This window comes from Humulus lupulus, chromosome 8, assembly GCF_963169125.1.
Source record: "Humulus lupulus chromosome 8, drHumLupu1.1, whole genome shotgun sequence".
NCBI lineage: Eukaryota > Viridiplantae > Streptophyta > Magnoliopsida > Rosales > Cannabaceae > Humulus > Humulus lupulus.
In genome coordinates this window covers 177,595,904-177,619,108 of record NC_084800.1, presented here as the reverse complement: position 1 = coordinate 177,619,108, position 23,205 = coordinate 177,595,904, and positions in this window count along the sequence as shown.

Here is a 23,205-nt window from a genome sequence, read left to right as displayed (position 1 = left end):
TTGTTAAGATCCGTGAGGTCGAGGCACGTTCTCCACGTCCCGTTTGGTTTCGGCACCAGAACGGGATTGGCCAGCCACACGGGGTATACAGCCTCACGTATGAAGTTGATTGAAGACAACTTCTCAACCTCCAGCTTAAGGGCCTCGGCCCTCGCCGTCCCCAAAGGCCTGCATTTCTGGTGGACCGGGGTCGCGTTTGGGTCAATACTCAACGCATGGCAGATAATGTTGCGGTCGATCCCTATCATATTCGAGTGAGACCAGGCCAGGATATCCTGGTTCTCCTTAACTTGGGCGATGATGGCAGCCCGAACATCCGCCGACAGATTTTTCCCAACTTGGATGACCCGGGTCGGATCGGTGTCGCTGATGCACACCTCCTCTATCTCGTCCATTGGCTCTAGGACGGGGTCGTTCCCTATCCTCGGGTCTAGGTCATCGTCTTCCCAGACCATCCTCTCAGCAGGTGGGGGAGGAATTGGGTCGATGAAGTCCTCAACTAGCTCATCCCGGACCATATATATTGGCCGGGCGGACACATGGTAACACTTCCGGGCGCTCTTCTGATCTCCCTGGACAGTCCCCACCCCTCCGTTGTCGCAAGGGAACTTCAAGCAAAGATGACGTATAGAGGTGATGGCCCCAAATTCTACTAGTGCGGGCCAGCCAAAAATGACGTTGTAAGCGGTGGGGCAGTCCACCACCACAAAGGTGCAGAACTTGAACGAGTGCTGCAACTCACTTCCCAACGTAACGGGCAACTAGATCTTCCCCATGGGGAGTAGTGCGTCTCCGTTGAAGCTATAAATCTGGGTCGAGCACGATGCCAGATCTGCTTCAATCAAGCCAATGGCGGTGAAGGCGGGCTTAAACAAGAGGTTGACGGAGCTCCCGTCATCCACCAACACGCAGGAGACCAGCTTGTTGGCGATTTGCGCATCTATGACCAGCGGGTCGTGGTGCGGGAAATGGACGTTGCGGGCGTCCTCCTCTGTGAAGGTGATGGGGAGGTGCATCAAGTTTGGGCACTGAGCCGGGGCCTAGACAAGGGCGCATACCTTCTGATCATGGTCCAGTTTGCTCAGATAGCGCTTTTGGTCGTTCCTGGACGGTCCTCCTAGGTGAGGCCCGCCCGAGATGGTGGCCACATGCCCGTTCACTCGAGGGGGTGCTGCCCCGGATGGTTAAGGCATTCCAGGGGCGGGAGCTTGCGCGACGAGGGCCCCCTGGGGGGCCTGCACTGTCGGTCCCTGCGCATACCCTCCCTGAGGCGGGTATGCCCTGGGCGCTCCCGGGACTCCCATGGGCATCTTGACCCATTGGTGGAGATGCCCCAATTTAATGAGATTTTCAATCTCGTCCTTGAGCTGCCAACACTCTTCGGTAGTGTGGCCTGCATCCTTATGATAGGCGCACCTCTTGCTGGTATCCCTCGAATTCCTTCTCCCCTTGAACATGGGGCTAGGCTTCCGGTAGAGAACCGCCCTTTCTGTGGCCAGGTAGATGTTCTCCCTGGTGTCCACCAGATTGGTGTATTCTGAATATTGGGGCTCGTAGCCCCTTTTTCCCTTCTTGACCGGCTCGGGCCGGTTCTGGCCTTTTCCAGATCGCTTCCCCCGGGAGGGGTTCACGCTCGCTTCTGTCACTCCTGCCTGTGACTGCTGGGCCCCGACGGGGGCGACGTTGTGACCCATCGATGCGGCCCCATATCCGGAGAAGTGGGTGGATTGGGCCAGGGCATATCCCGAAGTGACAGGACCGTACATCGTAAGGGTGTAGGTGACTCCAGGCGTAACGGTCTGTCCCAGGGCGATCGGGGGCGCGACATAGGACTGCGCCGAAAACTGTACCCCATACCCCGGGAACGCTTGGGCGCTAGGCTGTGGTACCGGAGGCCATCCGAAAGCCTGGATCTGGGCCTCTTCCCAATTGATAAATCCTTGGGCCCTCCTGATGAACTCTTCCAGGGTAGCCGCCTTGTTACGGTGCATGTCGTCCTAGAGAGGGAACCCAGCCCGGATTCCAGACTGCAATGCTACCAGACGCTATCCGTCGTCCACCTTTGTCTTGGAGGCTTCTTCAGTGAAGCACTGGATGTAGGCCCTCAGGGTCTCCGTGGGGAGCTGTTTGATATTTGCGAGGGCGCTGATCTGCATGTCCATCCTCATGGCGGCCACAAACTGCTTGCGAAATGCTGACTGCAGTCCGGACCAGGATTGGATGGATCCCGGCTTAAGTCTTTTCCACCACTCCTCGACGGGACCGCCTAGAGTGATCGAGAAACAGAGGCACTTGCCATCGTCACTGACGTGGACCACTGTCATGAGCCGGTTGTATCGGGACAGGTGCTCCCTGGGGTTGGTGTTTCCAGTATAGACGGTGAAGCATGGCATCTTGAACCCTTTGGGGAGTACAGCGTCCAGGATGTGCCTCGCGCAGGGCTCTTTATCCTCTTCATCGGAGTCGGTATCCATTCCTTCCTACTTGCAGACCAAACAGTCCGTGACCTTTTTCAAAGCGGCCAGCTGCTCCATTAGCTGCCTGGCCGTGCCGTCCTCCAGGGGGATTCTTTCATTCCTCCTGTCGTTGATGTTGTTCCTAAGGTCGCCACCTCGGGGGAGAATTTTTTCCTTACGGGCCCGTTCTTTCCGAGCGTTCAATCCGTCGCGTAGGTCTATCCGGGACGTGTCATCCCCTGAACTAAGGGCATGACGCTCCTCGCTGCGTGGCCGCTCCTGACAATTTTTGTTTACCGAAGCGCTTGGGTGCAAAGACCTTTCCCGTTTGTCTTGCCTTGGGGAGTGCCGGGGCCGTGCGTTCCGCGGCCGTGTCCCCTGCGGATTGATCGGGTGGCCTCGTCCTGGGACGGGGCGCACCTTCTCTTTCCTAGGGAGCGGCCGGGAATGGGTCCCGGCTTTTGTGACGGGGGTGTTCTTTTCTCGGGTCTTTCCACCGGCCTTCTTTTTCTCCTTGTCCATGTTTCCTAGGGCTGGCTCAGGAAACTGCTCTGGGGGAGGGGCCAGCCTTGCTTCTTTGGGGATCCCAGCTCGGGCTTGCGGAGCGGGCTATTGCACTCCCGGAAGTGGGCCAGCTGTAGGATTGGTCGCTGGACCCTGCACAGCTATGAATGCCTGCAGGGCTTGGAGAGACTCTTGCATCTGCTGATGCGCCTCCGCTTGCTCAGCGATCCTGGCCTCCTGGTCCATGACTTGCTGCCTCAATCTAGTCACCTTCAGGTCCTGCTGGTTGGGCTCTCCTTCGGGGACCTCGGGATCCGCAGCTTCGTCGTGGTACTCCCCCTCATTTTCCTCTTCATAATATTCCTCCTCGTTGTCCTCTTCGTACTCTGTCCCACCCTCATAGTCTTGTGACTCGTCATGGTGAGACGTTGGAGGAGGCGCGTTCTCAGGCAAATTCTAAGGAAGATGCTGAGAAGGCAACGGATCTCCATTGCCCTGCTCTTGATTGCTAAGGTCGAAAGTTGTGTGTCGTGTGTTCACCATTGTGGTAAGGGCTTGGTGTTAGCACTAGCTTTCTTCAGCTCTCAATGAAAGCACCAAAATGTTTACCGAGATTTTCGGTAACTACTAATGAAGATTAGCTAAGAATAATGATATGGAATGTAGAAGATTAACATAGAGTTTTTACATGGTTGGGGCGTTAATAAGCCTTAGTCCACGAGTCAGTTGTATTAGAGCTTGGAAAGTCTTTTACAATGGTGTTTTTCTCTATTTTTTGACAGAGTAACAGTACACAAGTCGAAGAGAGATCCCTTTTTCAGTGCTCTATTGCCTGTATTTATAGGCTCATAGGAACACTGGATCTGGGCCGGGTATGACCCGGGCCCGTTAAAGATGTGGATATTCTTGGCTTCTCTGGTGGAAGCCTAATATAAAAGATAAAACATACATAGGTCCAAAACTAATTCAGGCCCAATGGGGTGGCCCAAGAACTATATTTCGCCCGAAAAAACGGTGCTTTTGGTCTGGGCTCTCCGAGTTACGAGGAAAATTCAGGGGACAAAAATAGTCAGAGTACTTGGCAGTGCAGGTCTGAAACAGCGGCGTGCAATCCCGAGGTGGCCTTTTCCGCAGGTGAAAAGTGGGGACAACCCCCAAGCGTCGTGGGGCGGCTTTAGGGTCATGGATGTTTTTCCTTGCCGAACCGGGTGGACCTGATCCGGGTTTGTTTACCTTTGTCCCTCTTCGTTTACCACAGACCCAGAACGTTTACCAGGCTCCGGGATCGTTTACGTATGCTTCAGCTTCAATTGTAATCTGAACTCTGTACGTCTCCCGGACGAGTGTCCTGGATCACCATCCCGGACACCATCCGGGTCCAAAATCACACTAGGTTCGTGGCCCTTGGTTACTCCTGTACCAAGCGGGCTTGGGCCGGGCCCACATCCGAATGCCCAGACCATGGGCCTGGACCTTCGTCCCGAGCCCACGACAAGAAATGGGGATAACAGTATGATATTAGACCTTGGGCATATGACTTGTTAAGCTAGCAAGCCCCAATAATTTATGGGCATATGACTTGCTTGACTAGCAAGCCCCACCAATCTATTGGGCATATGACTTGTTTAGTTTACAAGCCCCAAGTAGTATAATGGCCATTGTAGTAGTATATGACATATGTTTATGATATGCTTATAGTATATGTTTATGATATGTTTTTTTTTAGCATATGTTATGATATAATTTTATGTATATGATATATGTTATTAGTTTTTCCTTGATGGGCATTAGGCTCATTCCTTTATGTTTATATGTGCAGGAAATTAGCTATGGCGGCGGGAAAGGTTCTTGGCAGCTTGGGGATGTGTATTAAGGCAGGATGGAATCGATGGACTGAGCATTCGATTGGAGGATGAAGTCTTCACATCTTTAAATTATGATTTCTATGTATTATTTTCCGCACTTGATTTTTGTAACCCATTTATTTAAGTTATGTTTTGCTTTATTTTCAAAACAATGGGATCCCATATCCTAATCACATTTTTATGTAATCAACATTTGCTTTACAATTTTAAATAAAGTTTTGATGTTTTCATATGTACATTTTATTATGATTAGTATAGTAATTATTAATGGTCCAAGGTCTAGAATAGTTGGGTCGTTACAGTTATTATTGGCAGGAATTAACAAACATGCTTATTAGCTATGTTTGATTTGTGAAAAATACTTGGATATGCCTATGTGTATTGTTATTTGCTGATGGATATTAGGAGGTACTTATTAGCATTATGAATGAATATATTTATTGTTGGATGTCATGCTTATTAGCATTGCATATGTATGTTATCTAATGATCTTGGACCATCAGGCGGAAAGTGGTATAGTTATGACTTACCTAATGGCCGATTTGATCTCTGTAGGGTGGATAGAGTGTCAGAATGAACACTCGAAGGTTAGAGAGACTGGCTGGCCAAGAGTTACAGGCCAATGAAGGGAATAACCAGGGCCAGGCCCCACCACCAGCTCCAGAGAACTGGCAACAAGTGCTTGCTGACATGCAAGCCAGGTTAGAGAAGGAGGAAGAAGAGATACGCCTCTTGAGACAACAGCAGGTTCTAGCAGGGAACCTACAGGCTGCAGTGCCAGCAGTGGTACAACCTGAGGTATCAGCAGTTGCACAGCTCCAAACAGGGGGAGATAGGTGGGAACCCCTATATGAGAGATTCAGGAAGAAAAACCCTCCAGTTTTTTAGGGCGGCTCTGATCCACTGAAGGCTGAGCAGTGGATGACCATAATAACCACTATCCTGGACTTTATGAGGGTAGGTGGTAATGAGAGAGTGGCATGCGCCACTTATAAGTTTCGAGATGATGCTCAAATATGGTGGGAGGTGGTATCCCAGACTAGAGTAGTTACCACTATGGAGTGGGAAGAATTCAGAACCTTGTTCAACGAGAAATACTTCAACGACGCAATTAAGGCTGTGAAGGTTGAGGAGTTCAGCAGGTTACTTCAGAGTAACATGCCAGTGACTGAATACGCCTTGAATTTTTATAAATTGGAAAAGTTTGTCGGGGATCTGGTGCCCACTGATGGGACCAGAAGAGAGAGATTTCTACAGGGGCTACAACCTATGATAGCCCGAGACTTTCGTATTACTACTATGTCATGAGTGACTATTTATGCACATGTTTTGGATAAGGCGCTTACAGCTGAGAGCGCTGAGAATAAGATTTGGCGTGATAATGCAGCTAGAAGGGATTCTAGGAGGCTGGGACCTCCATTTCTAGGTTTTGGTAGGGGCGGAGGCCCCAGCGATCAGAAAAGGAAGACCCCAGACACAGTTTCAGCTCCAGGGCAAGATAGGAGGCCACGGGGTATACAGATGGGCTGCCAGGGTGGAGGTGAGATAGGAAGGGCATTCCCAGAGTGTCCTAGGTGCAGGAGGCACCATGTTGGGGAACGTCGGGCGAAGGTCTGTTTTGTTTATGGCAGTACGGGGCACCTGAAGAAAGATTGCCTGAGAGCTAGAAAGGAGGAGCCGAAGTAGGTGGATAGCCTGACGCTAGTTCAGGTGTTCACCTTAACCCAAACAGCAGCTGAGGCTAGTCCCTTGGTGGTTACAAGTCTACTTTCTAGTGCCGGAACCTTTTACACTGTTCTTATTGATTTGGGTGCTACGCACTCCTTTGTTGGTAGTAGGATTATAGATGAATTGTGTAGACCTTGTGATTTATTTTCTATGGGGTTTGGTACGGTATTGCCTACTGGAGAGTTAGTGGCATCCAGGAGATGGATTAGGCCTTTACCAATTATAGTGGATGGCAAGGAGTTGTCAGCTGACTTGGTGGAGTAAGAGATGGCTGATTTCGACATAATTCTTGGTATGGATTGGCTAGAGAAGTATGGGGCATCGATAGACTATAAGAAGAAGATGGTAACTTTTGAGGCAGAGGGTGAGGACCCCTTTGTTTTTTTTGGCACTGTGCATGGACTCCGTATACCAATGATATCAGTACTTAGAGCTAGAGACCTGTTGTAGGAAGGATGCATAAGGTTCTTAGCTAGTGTGGTGGATACCACTCAGGTCATGCTAGTTGAACTAGAACAGACTCGGTTAATGTGTGAGTTTCTCGATGTGTTTCCAGAGGACTTGCCATGGTTACCTCCACACAGGGAGATTGAGTTGGCGCCAAGGACAGAGCCAGTGTCTAGGGCACCTTATAGGATGGCTCCAGCAAAGCTGAAGGAACTGAAGGTTCAACTACAGGAGTTACTGGACTTGGGTTTTATCAGGACCAGTTTCTCTCCATGGGGCGCACTGGCTCTCTTTGTGAAGAAGAAGGACGGTTCTCTGAGGATGTGTATCGATTACAGGGAACTGAATAAGTTAACTATCAAGAACAAATATCCTCTGCCAAGGATTGATGATCTGTTTGACTAGTTACAAGGTAGAATGGCATTCTCTAAGATAGATCTTCGATCTGGTTATCACTAGCTGAGGATCAAGGAGGAAGATATGCCGAAGACAACTTTTTGCACCAGGTATGGGCATTATGAGTTTTTAGTGATGTCATTCGGATTGACTAATTCCCTAGCAGCATTTATGGATCTGATGAACTGAGTGTTCAAGGATTACCTGGATCAGTTTTTGATCGTCTTCATTGAAGATATATTGATATACTCTCGGATGGAGACAAAGCACGAGCATTATCTTAGATTGGTATTACAGAGGTTGAGAGAGCACAAGTTGTATGCGAAGTTCAAGAAGTGCGAGTTTTGGTTGCCACAGGTGACCTTTTTGGGTCACATAGTCAGTAAAAATGGTATTAAGATGGATCCAACGAAGATTGAAGCAGTCAGAGATTGGCCAAGACCGAAGAACACTTCAGAGATCAGGAGTTTCTTGGGTTTGGAAAGTTATTACAGGCGCTTTGTGGAAGAGTTCTCCAAGGTTGCATCATCATTGACAGAGTTGACACGCAAGAATCAGAGATGTTTTTGGTCGGACAAGTGTGAAGACAAAGTTCAGAAGCTCAAGGAGAGTTTGATCACCGCACCAGTTTTGAGCCTTCCTACAGATCAAGGTAAATTTGTGGTTTATTGTGATGCTTCGAGACAGGGTTTGGGTTGTGTACTTATGCAGACTGGGAAGGTGATTGCCTATGCATCACGTCAGTTGAAGGATTATGAGAAGAGATATCCCACACGTGATTTAGAGCTGGCAGCGGTAGTTTTTGCACTAAAGGTGTGGCAGCATTACTTGTATGGTGAGAAGTGTGAGATATACACTGATCATAAGAGCCTGAAGTACCTTTTCACTCAGAATGATCTAAACATGAGGCAGAGATGTTGGTTGGATCTAGTAAAGGATTATGATTGTGAGATCCTCTATCACCCTAGAAAGGCCAATGTGGTAGTAGATGCCTTGAGCCAGAAAGGACTGGGACAGTTATATAGTGCCAGACAGATATCAAGGAAGTCGGTTGATGAGATGACTCGAGCGGGGATAGAGTTAGTGGTGGGTCGGTTGGCCAATATCACTTTACAGTTTACTCTCTTGGAGAGAATCAAGCAGAGATAGTTGGATGATCCACAGTTGGGGCTGGTTTGAGAAGATGTCCTAGCTGGAGTAGCTAAGGACTATTCGGTGTCGAGTATGGGTTTACTAAGGTATAAGGGTCGTGTTTGTGTTTCGATGGACACCGAGATTAGACAAGATATTCTAGATGAATCTCACACCACCCCGGATTCTCTTCATCCAGACACCACGAAGATGTACCAGGACCTGAGAGTTTTATATTGGTGGCTTGGGATGAAGAGGGATGTGACAGAGTATGTAGCGAGGTGCCTGATTTGTCAGCAGGTCAAGGCTGAGCATCAGAGGCCGGTAGGACTGTTGTAGCCTCTGGATATCCCAGAGTGGAAGTGGCAAGATACCACGATGGATTTCGTGGTAGGCTTGCCCAAGACAGTGGGCCAGCACGATTCTATTTGGGTCATTGTGGATCGATACACGAAGTCATCTCATTTTCTACAAGTGAGGACGAATTACACAGTTGACTAGTATGCAGATCTCTATGTGAGAGAGATAGTTCGCCTTCAAGGGATGTCAAGGTCTATCGTGTTTAATAGGGACCCTATCTTTACTTCCAAGTTTTGAGGGAGTTTGCAGAGGGCGATGGGTACACAGTTGAAGTTCAGCATAGCTTATCATCCTCAGACCGATGGTCAGTTTGAGAGGACTATCTAGATATTGAAGGACATGCTGAAAGCATGTGTGTTGGACTTTGAAGGGTCCTGGATTAAATATTTGTCTCTGATAGAATTTTCTTATAACAATAGTTATCAGTCTACCATCGGAGTGGCATCTTATGAGATGCTATATGGTAAGAAGTGCAAATCGCCCATTCACTAGGATGAGATGGGTGAGAGGAAATATCTAGGTTCGGATGCAGTCCAGAGGACCGCTTAGGCTATCGAGAAGATTATATCTTGGATTTTCGCTTCTTAGAGTAAGCAGAAGAGTTATTCTGACCTGAAACGAAGGAACGTGGAGTTCCAGGTGGGAGACTATGTCTTCCTTAGAGTTTCACCTCTGAGAGGGGTGAAGAGGTTTGGGAAGAAGGGCAAGCTGAGCCCTATGTTTGTGGGACCGTTTGAGATCCTGGAGAGGATCGTGCAGGTGGTCTACATGTTGGCTTTACCCCCTGCACTGTCTAGTGTGCATAATGAATTCCTTATTTCCATGTTGAGGAAGTATGTATCAGATGGAACTCATGTACTGAGTTATAAGGATTTGGAATTGGAGGCAGACTTGTCTTATGAGGAATAACCAGTTCAGATTCTTGATAGGAAGGACAAGGTCCTGAAGAACAAGACTATACCTTTGATTAAGATATTATGGAGGAACAACAGGGTTGAGGAAGCGACCTGGGATCTGGAGGTAGATATGCAAGCTCAGTTTCCCGAGCTATTCAGGTAAAATTTCGATGATGAAATTTCTGTAAGGATGGGATAGTTGTAACATCCCAAAATTACCTAATAAGGCTTATGGCCTTGATTAGGGGGGTCGAGATGGCAATATATGAAATTACATGTATAATTGCTATATTAATTGTTAATATGTGAATTATGTGATAATATGACTAGATGTGCATATTTAGGGATATTAAATATGCATGTGGGCCCGCTTCTTAATAGAAGGGAGATTTGGTAATTTGGCCTGTTGCGGGCATAAATGTGTATTTATGTGCATATATGCGATATATGTGAGAGACCACATTATTATGTGGGTTTATTTGAACTATTCAGCATGAGGCGATCCTAGGGAGCAGGTTAGCGGGAAAGTCACAACAGGACCCAATACCTGACTCGGGGCGAGTGAAGGTGTATTTTGGGTATTAGATATTTAATTGGGTTATCGGGTTATGAAAATAAATAATTGGAGATATATTTGAAGTTAGAGTGTTTGGGAGGGAATATTGGGGAAATTTACCATTTTTCCCTCGGGGACGCTTTTGGTACCCCGAGCCTTGGGATTAGCTTAAGTTAGATAAGCATAACTAAACAAAAGACAAAGCAGCAAAGACACTTAGAAGCTTTGGGCTAGACCGACTCTCCATCCCTCTCCAATTACTCTCTTCTTTTTCTCTCAAGAAGCTCTTCCAAGTTAACCATTGAACCAAGGGATTTTTGGGCTAGGTTCACAAGAATTAGAGCTCTAGACTTGGAGACTAGCTCAGTATTAGCTTGTGGATTCAAACAGAGATTGAGGTAAGCTTTGAATTATGGTTTTAACATTTCAATTCTGAGTTTTCATGGCTGGTTTTAAGAGTTCTTGGTCCAGAAGCCTTTGATCACATGATATTAATAGAATCCTATTTTATGGTTGTGACTTAGGGTATCGCTAAAGGCTCGGAACCAGGATCGTGCTCGAGGGTCGTTCTTATTTACGCTTGCTTGGACCTAAGGTAAGAAAACTGCACCCAGAACGTGTTGTATATGATTAGGGCTTGGCCCCAAGGATTGGTTATGTTAGACTATTGTTCTAAATGCTTGTTGATAAATTCTTAAGTGCTTATATTCGTTACATGAATTCTATGGTTAGGGCATGTGGTCCCGTTATGTGAATATGTTTAGTATTGTGGAAATGGTTGTTCAATGGGATTGTATGATTAGCATGATTATGTGCTTAATTATCGAGATGTGCCTATCCACATCTGTTTCTTATAAGTAAGGTATATAATCCTGGATCAGGGCTTGACTTATAAGTCAAGAACAACAATAGTGCGCGGTGCACTTGTCGAGAGGCATTGGCCTAAACCAGCAACGTACTATTACGTTGGTCGACTCTAAGGTCAGAGATGAACCACGGGGGTTGGGCTAGCTCTATGGCTGGTGAGACAGATCTAAGGGCGAGGCCCTAGGTGACTCTATGGTCATGTAGCTAGGGCATAGGCCTGAGGGTTGGCTTAAAATCCAACTGAATAGGGCAACAGCCCCAGGTCGATCCCATGATCGTATGATTGAACTAAATGACATTGGCTATGAATTAATGTTGTTGATTATTATTGAATGGTTATTTAAAGTTAAATTCTCTGTTGTTATACGTTCTGTTTTCTTGCTGAGCCTCGGCTCACAGGTGCTTTGTGGTGCAAGGTAAGGGAAAGGGAAAGCTTGACCAGCCATGAGTTGGAGAGCTTCAGTGGCAGCATGTACATATGCAACTGCTTGACCATCACGGCCAGGGTTATTTCAGAGGAACTAGGGATATAGCTCTGTTTTGCCGTTTAGGCCGACTAATGTAACTTTTGATATGTATTTACCATTTTTAACAGTTGTGTTGTAATATTTTGGGATCCATGTTGTACAACACTTTTGGAATAAAAGTCAATAGTTCTTTGACCGAAATTTTTAACCCTAACCCTTGTCACTAACCTTAGTTACATGATTTAAGCCAAATGACCTGATTAGCAGGTCTGACATAATTTTAAATACACAGTGTAACGGTCCTGGATTAAGAGGGCGTTACACTTAAGATAACCAAGTATTCTCTCAATAGCTTTCCAATGCTTGATACTTAGATTGCTAGTAAACCTACTAAGTTTACTAACCGCATATGCAATATCCGATCTTGCGCAATGAGTGGCGTACATTAGGCTACCTATAGAACTTGCATATTCCAATTGAGGCACCGCTCTTCCTTCATTCTTTTCAAACTTCATGTTTGAATCAAATGGTTTATGCGCTTTGATTTTGAGATGACTGAATTTGTTGAGCACTTTCTCAACATAATGGGTTTGACTCAACACAAAACCCCCACTATTCCTTTTAACTTTGATACCTAGAATGGTATCCAACTCTCCAAGGTCTTTCATTTTAAAGTTAGATGATAGAAAAATCTTAGTTTCCATTATTCCTTTCATGTCATTACTCAAAATCAACATATCATCTACATATAGACACGCAAGTATGACAAAGTCACCACAAGTCTTAGAATATAAGCACTTGTTCGCATTGGTGTGTCTAAATTCATTAGAAACAATGACTTCATCAAACTTCTCATGCCATTGTTTTGGAGCTTGTTTCAAACCATATAATGATTTGACAAGTCTACACACTTTATGTTCATTTCCTTGAAGAACAAAACCTTCCGGTTGTTCCATATAGACCTCTTCCTCGAGATCCCCATTTCGGAATGTCGTTTTGACATCCATTTGGTGAACATAAAGGTTGTATATAGATTATAAGGCAAGCAACAACCTTATAGAATTAGTTCTTTCTACTGGTGCATATGTGTCAAAGTAATCTATTCCCTCTCGTTTTTTGAAACCTTTTGCTACTAGCCTAGCCTTGAAGGTTTGTATGGTGCCATCGGTATGGTATTTCTTTCCAAATACTCATTTGCACCCAACTGGGTTGGACCCCTTTGGAAGGTCAACCAATTCCCAAGTGTGGTTTGACATAATTGAATCCATTTCATCATTAATTACCTCCTTCCAAAAAGCAAAGTCTCTTAAGGACATTTGTAATGCCCTGGATAGCCAAGACCGTTACACTGTGTGTTTATAAAAGTGCAAGACTTGCTAATCAAGTCATTTAATTCAAAACGTGTTACTGAAACTATAGTTGAACTAGGGTTGAAAGATTTTGGTCTCAAAAGATGCATTTCTTATATATATACAATTTTTCTTTTATATGGGATCCCAAAAATAATACGTTAAAGACTGTTTACAAAAGGTTCAAGATTTAGATACAGCGACCAGCCATTCTAAGGCAAAACAGGCAGTTAAGCATATCCCGTCCTGTTCCACTCCTCGGCCGTGGTGGCCGAATAGCTGACTATGTACATTCAGCCCCACAGCCCTCCATCTCAGGATTGGTCCAACTTGCCTTTGCCTTTACCTGCACCACGTAGCACCCGTGAGCCAAGGCCCAGCAAGAAAACACAATAACAGAGCATAATCATTCAACAGACAATCAGATAACTCATACCGCATAAGCATGTACTCAACAGTCTAGGCATTCATGTTAATCAAGTATTCAACATACCAAGTATATCATTCCATATTAATAATCAATCCACATATGATAACTAGGGTTAACGCCCTTAGGCCGCACCCTCTATTTATTCCACTGACTCCGGCCGGCTTAAACTGAGCTTAGTGAATATTAAGCTGTCCTCGGCTACCAGTGGCCGAGCTGTGCCTTGTGTGCAAGTATAATTTACGGCACCCTTAGGTCGTTTGTCACATGTCCCATGGCATAATACCACCTATGACATTATACAGATATAGGGAGCCCTTAGTCCATTCACAAACACATACTTACCTTTAGATTTGCTAGCTTTGTTCGATTTAATCCTCAAGCACGATCCCTCTTGAGCCCTAGCGTACACCTAGTCACAACCATAGATCAGAATCATCACCAAACCTCAAGTCCAAAACCTAGCCTCGGGACCAATCCCGAGCCCTAGGGAAGCCCTAACTCCACCAAACGGGGTGGTGGAATCGAACCCCGAACCCCCGAGCAAAAACCCTTGAAAATAACCCAAAAACCCCTTTCTGGATACAGGGTAGTGCTACATCGCTCAAAGGAGAGCGCTACAAATAGAGCCAAGAGGCTCAGAAACTTTAGGGCCTAGCGCTACAGCGCCCAATGACTAGCGTTGTAGCGCTAGTCACAGCACAGCCCTGCACAACATTTTCTCCTTCGAATTTTCCCGAGCCAAACCTTACCAAACTCTTCCAAACTTCAACCAAACTTAAAAACAAGCCTACCAACATCCTCCACTCATCCCAAACATCCCAACCACACATAATTCAATCTCATGCACCCCTAATCAAAGAATTCACCATAGCTGGGCCTAAAGCTCAAAAACTCAGCAAAACCACAGAAATCACAAAGCTTAAAACTAAAGTTCCTTACCTCTGATGGATGAGCTTAGCCTAGGTTGTCTCCCACTCTTGCTCAGCCTTCTCCTCCTCAAATCTTTAGCCTCAACTCCCTAGGATTCCCACAAAACTTTGCTTAGAAAAACTAGCTCAACACCAAAACCAGGAACTGAAATACTAACCTCAAAGTCTTACCTCAATTGATGAACAATCTCAGCTAGTTTCCCCAACCTGATCAAGACCCCAAGTGTACAATCTCAGCCTTAAGCTCCTTTGGATTCTAGCCTCAAACCTCCAGAAGAAAATGATGAAGAAGTCCCAAACCGATCTTAGAAATTGCCCTGTTTTTCTTTCCCTTTTTCCTTCTCTTCTTTCTTTTCTTTCCTTTCTTTCCTTCAAAATTCTAGCCCTTTCTACACAATCCACTAAGGCATAAAGCCTAATAACATTTATCCTTTATAAGCCAAATGACCACAATACCCTCCCATAAATCCTAAGCCTTTTAATCCACCTAGGGGCATTTTGGTCATTTCACCCAATTCCTGCTAATTCCTTGAGTGTCTCTAATATTTACCGCTTACCTCCCGACACCTAAATAATCACCAATTATATTCCTCAATGTCAAAATTGACCCCAATATGTTCTCTAAATTCACAGAAATACCCCCAGGCTCGCCCCGAAACGGGTATAAATCGCCGCCGTGACTTTTTCGCTAAACCGCTCACTGGGATTGCCTCAAATCATAGATTACAAATATATCCACATAATAATGTGGTCTCATCAATTTATCACAAATATATACAGTTATGCCCTCAACGGGCCAAAATTTGCAATTATGCCCTTCTAACCTAATCAGGGCATACATGCGTACTAAGACACATGATCATGCATCACAGATATTCAAATAATCATATAACATGCTTTAATCATTAAATCACATATCATCCAATTATGCCCTCCCGACACACTAATCAAGGCCCTTAAGCCTTATTAGTAAATTTGGGTCATTACAACATTGTTTCTTTGAAGGTTTTGGGATCATCTTCTATTTGAAGTACTATTGGATGTTTCTAAGTAACTTCCTCATTATCACCTTCAAAAATGCATAGTGTCTCTATTGGAGAACACTTCTCACTTGATCCCAAATCATTGAGTATTTGGCTCCTTCTAGGCAATTGAGGTTGCTCACCAACTATTCTAGGAGTCTCCTCTTGAGGCTCTCTAGTTTGAGTTGGTGCTAACTTATTATCATCGCATGACATGTTCTCAAAGAACTCAACCTCTCTAGATTCAATTATTACATTATACTCCAAGTGTAATAATCTATAAGCTTTGCAAGTTTGGGCATAACCCACAAATGCACATTTTATAGCTCTTGGACCCAACTTGGTCCTTTTTGGATCGGTGTTCTTGCAATAAGCAAGACACCCCTACACTTTAAGATAACCATTTTTTGGTTTCTTTCCTTTCCATAATTCATATGGAGATATATTTTTTTTTTTTCATGGGAATACAATTCAAAATATGACAAGCGGATAGCACGACTTCACCCCACAAACTAAAATTCAATTTAGAGTGTAATAGCATAGCATTAATCATCTCAATAAATGTTCTATTCTTTCTTTTTTCTATATCATTTTGTTGTGGAGTATAAGGGGCTATACATTCATCAACTATTCCATGTTCTTCACAAAACAAGTTAATTTCATTTGAAAAATATTCACCACCCCTATCACTTCTAAGTATTTTAATTTTCCTTTCAAGTTGATTTTCAACTTTCGCTTTATACACCTTAAACACATCAAATGCTTCATCTTTATTTTTATGCAAATATACATATGTGAACCTAGAGCAATCATCAATGAAAGTAATAAATATCTACTTCCTTCTCTAGTCAACATTCCATTAAGTTCACATAAATCACTAGGTATCAAATCTAACAACTTAGAGTTTCTTTCAACACTAGGAAAATATTTCTTTACCATTTTAGATTTAACACATAATTCACATTTTTCATGCTCAACATTATCACAATCAATTAATTCACATTTTACATCCTTTTTAATTGTGCTAATTCCTATATGTGCAAGTCTAACTGCCACAAAGTAATAGAATTTAAGTCAAGCATATAACAACAACAAGGAGAAACTTTATTGATCACATTGTCAATAGAAGTACAAATCTTGAACATACCATCACAAGCATATCCATTTCCCACAAAAACATTGCCTTTAGATAAAATGAGCTTGTCAGAATCTATCACAACCTTGATTCTCGGTTTTTCAAGTAAAATTCCACTCACAAGGTTTCTACTCATTTTCGGTACATACAAAACATTAGTGAGTAGAATCTTCTTACCAGATTTGAAGAACAGGTCAATGGTTCCCTTTCCATCAACCTTGGACCTTTTCTCATTGCCCATTTGGATTTCATGCTATTCCTTTGAAGATTCAAAGGTATTGAATAGAGTTCTATCATAGGTAACATGAATGGTGGCACAAGTATCATACCACCACCAACTCACCTTTCCAAGAATGGCATTAACCTCACTTAGTTTTGTCAGTAGCTCATCTTGGGCTGAGTTGACTTTTGCCTCTTTGTTATGGCTCCTCTTGAACCTACAATCTCCAGCAAAGCGGCCATTTTTTCCATACACAAAGCAAGATCCCTCAAAACTTTTGAATTTTTTCTCATTCTTCTTGTGCCCCAACGGTTTTTGACCTTTGCCCTTGTTCTTGTCATTTCCTTTCCCCTTGTTAGGAGGATTTTCCATAACATTGTCCTTAGAAGTCTCTCCATTGAACTTCTCTTCATTCATATCTCTAGAACAAGATTCCTCATCAATTCTCATGTGCTTGAGAATTTCCTCCAAAGAAATCTCTTCATTTCTATGGAGCATCTTTTTCCTATAGCCTCTCCATGAAGGAGGTAACTTGGCTATAATGGCACCCACAATAAATTGTTCTGACAATACAATTTTAAGAGTAGACAATTTATTCACAATAATTTGCAGCTCATGAATTTGAGAGAGAAGGGGTTTATCATCATAAAATTTAAATTCCATATATTGAGTAATAAGGAATTTCTTAGTACCTTCCTCTTCCACTTTGTACTTCTTTATCAATGCCTCCCAAATCTCCTTGGCGGTTTTGGTGTTGGTGTAGAGATCATAGAGCCTATCCAATAAGGCATTGAGGATGTGACCCCTACAAATCAATTCATCTTCTTCGCGCTTCTTCCTTTCTTTGAAAACTTCTTGAGTATCACCTTCCTTGGGCTCTTCCAAGGCTTTTAGGTCTTTATCCAAGACATAGAAAACTTTCAAAGTGGTGAGAATCTAATCTTGTCTTGCCAAGGAACAAAGTTAGTCCCATAAAACCTATCCAATCTAAAAAAGTCTTGAGTAATGAACTTCATTGCCGAAAGAGAGTTAGATTCTTCAATGATATGCTATCTCAGATTATAGAGCATCAGAATGTTGGGGGAGAGTGAGATAACACCACCACAAGAAATAAAATCTACACAATATTTGGATTGACAGAGACTTAAAAAAATTTAGAAAGAACATGCCAACCCAAGTAGAACAATGGTGTTCTTCAACTTTGATGAAACTTCAAACCCTAGGCAAGATCACCACTTTGAGAAAGTCCAATGAGAAAACCAAAAAGAAAAACCAAGGCTTATATACGTTGCAAAACGCTATCCTAATACTCTATCTCTCAGCCACCAGTGATGCTTGGGACTTTCTCTTGAGGAAATGAGGATTGAGATTGAACAAGCCTTCAACTCTCAAAGTCAGGCACTTTCTTGGAGAGTTCTTGGAGAAAACTTAGAGATTCCTGGAGCTAGAGAGAGAGAGAGGGTAGAAAGAGATTGGAGAGAGTGATCAAGTCTCCCAAATTAGTATGTTTGACCCTTATATGGAGTAGGCACCGTCATTATAGCTAACCAATGAAATTATACTTGAAAGACACGTCTATTAGAGTATTTATGATATTTCACTTAATATAGCAGGCGATGCACCGCCTGCATGTAGGCGATGTCTTGCCTCTTGGGTGGCGATGTATCACCACCGTCTCTGACTTTGGTCACCTCCAAAGGTCCCAAAATTTCTCTAAATGCCACCAAACGAGTTGGGAATCCTTAGATACTCTCACGTATTGCTTTGGACCCAAATTTGTATTTTATAAGTGCCTACAATTGAAGCTCAAATTCACATCTTCATTATGTGAATTCTACTAAGTGTTTATACCTTACTTGTATTTTAACACTTATCATTTGTATTTAACCAATCATAACAACTAGAAAAGAAGCTAAAGTCAAATTAAAGGCAACAATAAATAAACTTAAAAAAGTAAGTAAAAGAAATAGGGAATTTACCCCAAATACAAATTGGTTAAGAATTATATACAACAACCTTTGAAACTCCTTAGCAACCCTATTTATAAAAATGTTAAGAAACTCTTGAAACTCCAAAACAACCCATAAAACAATTTGTTAGGCAACTCTAAACTCTAAAAGCAACATATATAGCAACTATTAAAACTATTTGAGCAATCCATCAAACTCTAAAGCAACATGTTCAACAACACACAATCTTCATAAGCAACATATAAAATAACTTGTTCAACAACTCACATTCCTTAGAAAAAAAACATATAAAACAGCTCCTAAGCAACTAAATCTAGCAAAATGTTAAGAAGCCCTTCAAACTCTAAAACAACCCATATAACAATTTGTTAAGCAACTCTATATAGAGAACCCTTAAAACTCTAAGGCAACTATTAAACTATTTGAGCAACCCTTCAAACTCTAAAGCAACCCCTAAGCAACATGTTCTGCAACACACAATCTTCATAAACAACATATAAAACAACTCTTAAACAACCTATTCAGCAACTCACAATCCTTATAAGAAACATATACAAAAACCCTTGAAACTCCAAAACAATCCATAAAATAATTTGTTTAGCAACTCTATATAGCAACACACAAATAAACTATTAAAACTAATTAAGCAACCTTTAAATAACCTGTCCAGCAACCCACAATCGTCATAAGCAACATATAAATCAACTCTTAAGCAACTCATAATCCTTATAAGCAACATATACAACAACTCTTAAAACTTCTAAGCAGCCCTATCTAGCAAAATGTTAAGAAACCCTTGAAACTCCAAAACAACTTATAAAACAATTTGTTAAGCAACTCTATATAGCAACACATAAAGGAACTATTAAAACTATTTAAGCAACCTATATAGCAACATATAAAACAACCATTAAAACTATTTGAGCAACCTTTAAGCAACCTGTCCAGCAACACGCAATCTTCATAAGCAACATATAAAGCAACTCTTAAGCAACTTGTTCAGCAACTCACAATCTTTATAAGCAACATATAAAGCAACTTTTAAGTAACCTGTTCAGCAACTCACAATCCTTATAAGCAACATATACAATAACCCTTGAAACTCCTAAGCAACCCTATCTAGGAAATTGTTAAGAAATCCTTGAAACTCTAAAACAACCCATAAAACAATTTGTTAAGCAATCCTTGAAACTTCCAAGTAACTCTACATAACAACCCAAAAAGCAACATGTTCATGAACTATATATATCAACTTGATAAACAACCTATACATCAACATAATGAGCAACTCTTGAAACTCTTAAGCAACCTATAAAGCAACATATTCTACTCATAATCCTCATAAAAATCAACATGTTAAGCAATCATTGAAACTTCAAAGCAACCCATAAATCAATATGTTAAGCAACCATTGAAACTTCTAAACTATTCTTATAGATCAATATATATGACGACTCATAATCTTTATAAGAAACATATAAAATAACTCTTAAAACTCTAAAATAACCCTCTATAGCAATAAATGAACCATATCTTAAACACACGTAGCACAAAAAAAAAGGAAAAAGAAAGTACATGGCAACTTAAGCTTCCAATTGATCAAAACAAAGAGCAAAAGTAGAAATTCTCTCAAGTAATTAAATGCTCAATTAAGATCAACAAACCAAGAAAAACAACATAAACCATACTTGTGATTTTTCTAAATATTTTAATATATAGGTGTTAAACTTCAATAAACAAAACTATATATAAAATATAACTAGTGACACTATTGTATTAAATCCCATCCGAATCTAATGTAATTGTCTTCGGGTTTTAGTACACGACATGCTAAAAATCATGCAAAAATATATAACATTTACATTGCATGTAAGACCAGTTAAAAAAAAAAAAAAGACATGTAAGTACCAAAAATTAATCAGACAATGGGTCCCCTTGCAACAATCATACAATCTCATCAATATACAAAAGTTGATAAGACATGATTTTGTTCTTTGGTTTGGAGATCCAACCTTTTATCAAGCCTCTCGTTGGAGTCTCCTTTAATGAAAGTTTTCTTTCCTTTTAATAAATAAATATATATAAGATTATCACCTGCAAGCAGTTCATTTATAGGGAATTTTTAGTGTTAGCGTACAGGAGGAGAATTTTGGTTTCTTTTTAAGGTGCGCAGATTCGGCAATGCTTGTTGTCGAAGTTGGAAGAGAAGAAACATCAAAAAAATTGGTGGAGACTAGTTCAAGTGCATACCGTATTTTTGAAAAAAAATATCTTAAAGTCATATATTAATGAATGAAATATTTAAATACCGTATTTTTGTACAAAAACTTTTAAATATATGCATTAATAAACAAATCCCAAATTTATAAAGTAGTTATTTTGTGAGATAAATTTTCAAATGACAAAATTAATTTTTTATTTTTTATTTAAAAAAAAATAGAAGCATTCCTTAGATAATTGGAGGACAAGACAAGCATTTCCATTCTTTTCTCCCTGTTATCTTTGTTTTCCACCCATGACCAATTGGATCTGTGGACCCTCAGAAGAGGTCCGGGCCCATCCTGAGCCCAGTGAACAAGGAAGGAAGAAAACCTGATAGTCCAAACACTATCGAGCCCAACAACATGCAATGGTCGCAAGCATAAAGAAGGAACCAGGACTGAGATACAGGCCAACTCATCTTCCCGACCATGGCCAACCTACATCCTCCGGGATGCTAATTAAGGTGGCAAACTAGCTATTCATTGGAGTCGGACCTTATCAAGAATCCAGGGGAGATCTTTAGTGTCATGATGCCCATCTTGGCAAATGAACCTGAGCCCTGGTGAATGAACCAAGACTCCGATAAATGAACTAGGACATTAGTAACGAACCCGGACCAGAAACCCAGATAGGGCAAGCCTGGTCTTCCCTGATGCTGACATATCCTTGAGAAATCTGGCAGTTGGTCACCCCAACTAACCTGCAGAGGAGGGTACGCACAAAACGTACATTGTTCCTAGAAACCAGTACTGCGACTACTCTGACACATCATGTCCCCATGATCCCTTTGGAAGCCCAAGCAGACCAGTCTGTGCTAATGTACAATGGGTAGTTGTAAGGCTTGGCCACGCCTAAGCTAGCCCAATGGGCCCTGATTAACAACATTTAGTTATCTCACATTCTTTGTATTATGGTTCCATTAGCGAGCAAACTATAATTACATCCCTATTGGGCCCAGATTATTCCGGCCCAAGATGCTTGACTGCCTATAAATAGGATCAGTTGTGCACTGTTGCAAGGATCCAAGAATTTCTCTTGTAAGCAAAAACTCTACTAAAACTTGTAGAGAAACTCCATTGTCAAAACTCTCTAAAGCCTAATACTAGTGACTCGTGGACTAAGGCTCATTAATGCCCCAACTACGTAAAAACTGTGATTGTCCATCTTTTATCCTTCTTTCCAACTCTTATTCTATAACATATTTCTAGTTTCCAAAAAACTCGGTAAACAATTTGGTGCTTTCATTGAGAGCTGAAGAAAGTTTGAGTCAACCTTGACCATTTGCGAAAATGGTGAACACCAGGCATACTGTATTCGATCCTGCTCACTAGCAACAACAAGACAATGGAGAACCATTGCTCGATCAACTACTTTCTCAAGACCAACCCAAGGATGCGCCTTACTAGGGGCCTCTGCCCGACGACTCCCAGAACTTTGGGGATGGGGGTGACTACGATGAAGGCTATTACGAGGAAGATGAAAGGGAGTATGAGGATCATGAGGTCAAAAATCCCATTGATCTTGACAAGAAGTATATGGATCCTGAATAGGCGGATCCAGAGGTGGTCCATTTGAGACAACAGGCCCTGAATCAAGAAGCCAGGATGACTGAACAACAAGGGGCCATCCACCAAATGTAAGAGTCCCTCCTAGCTCTGCAGGCCTTTATTGCTGCCCAAGGATTGGTAGGCAATCCACAAGTCATTCTTCCCCCAGGAATGCAGCCACTTGGCTCACCTATAAAGACTGACGTACCCAACGATGCTACCCTTATTCCTCCTCCGGGACCATCCCCACATCCCGGATCCGGCCCGTCGAACCTTGTTCAGGAAAAAGGGAAAGCCAAAATGGCTGATCCCATTGAAAAAAAAAACCCCCAAAAGAGAGCTCGTCTCATTCTGGAAATAGGGCAATTCCTTAGGAAAGAGCGGATGAATCCTGTCCCAAGACAGGATCATCCGAACAATCCGCAGGGGAAGCGCCCGCAGGGTACTAAGCCCTAGAACGTCCCCAGACAAGATGATCAGGGACAACACTTTTATCCCAGCACCTCTGTGAACAAAGATCACAGAGGGTGCAAATGCGGAGAAGAGCTGAAACCAATCAGTTCGGGAGACGACACTTCCCGAGTGGACTTGCATGACGACCTCAACGCCCGAATGGAGCAGGCCCGCAAAGAAAAGATTCGCCCCCAAGGAGGCGACTTGAGGAACAA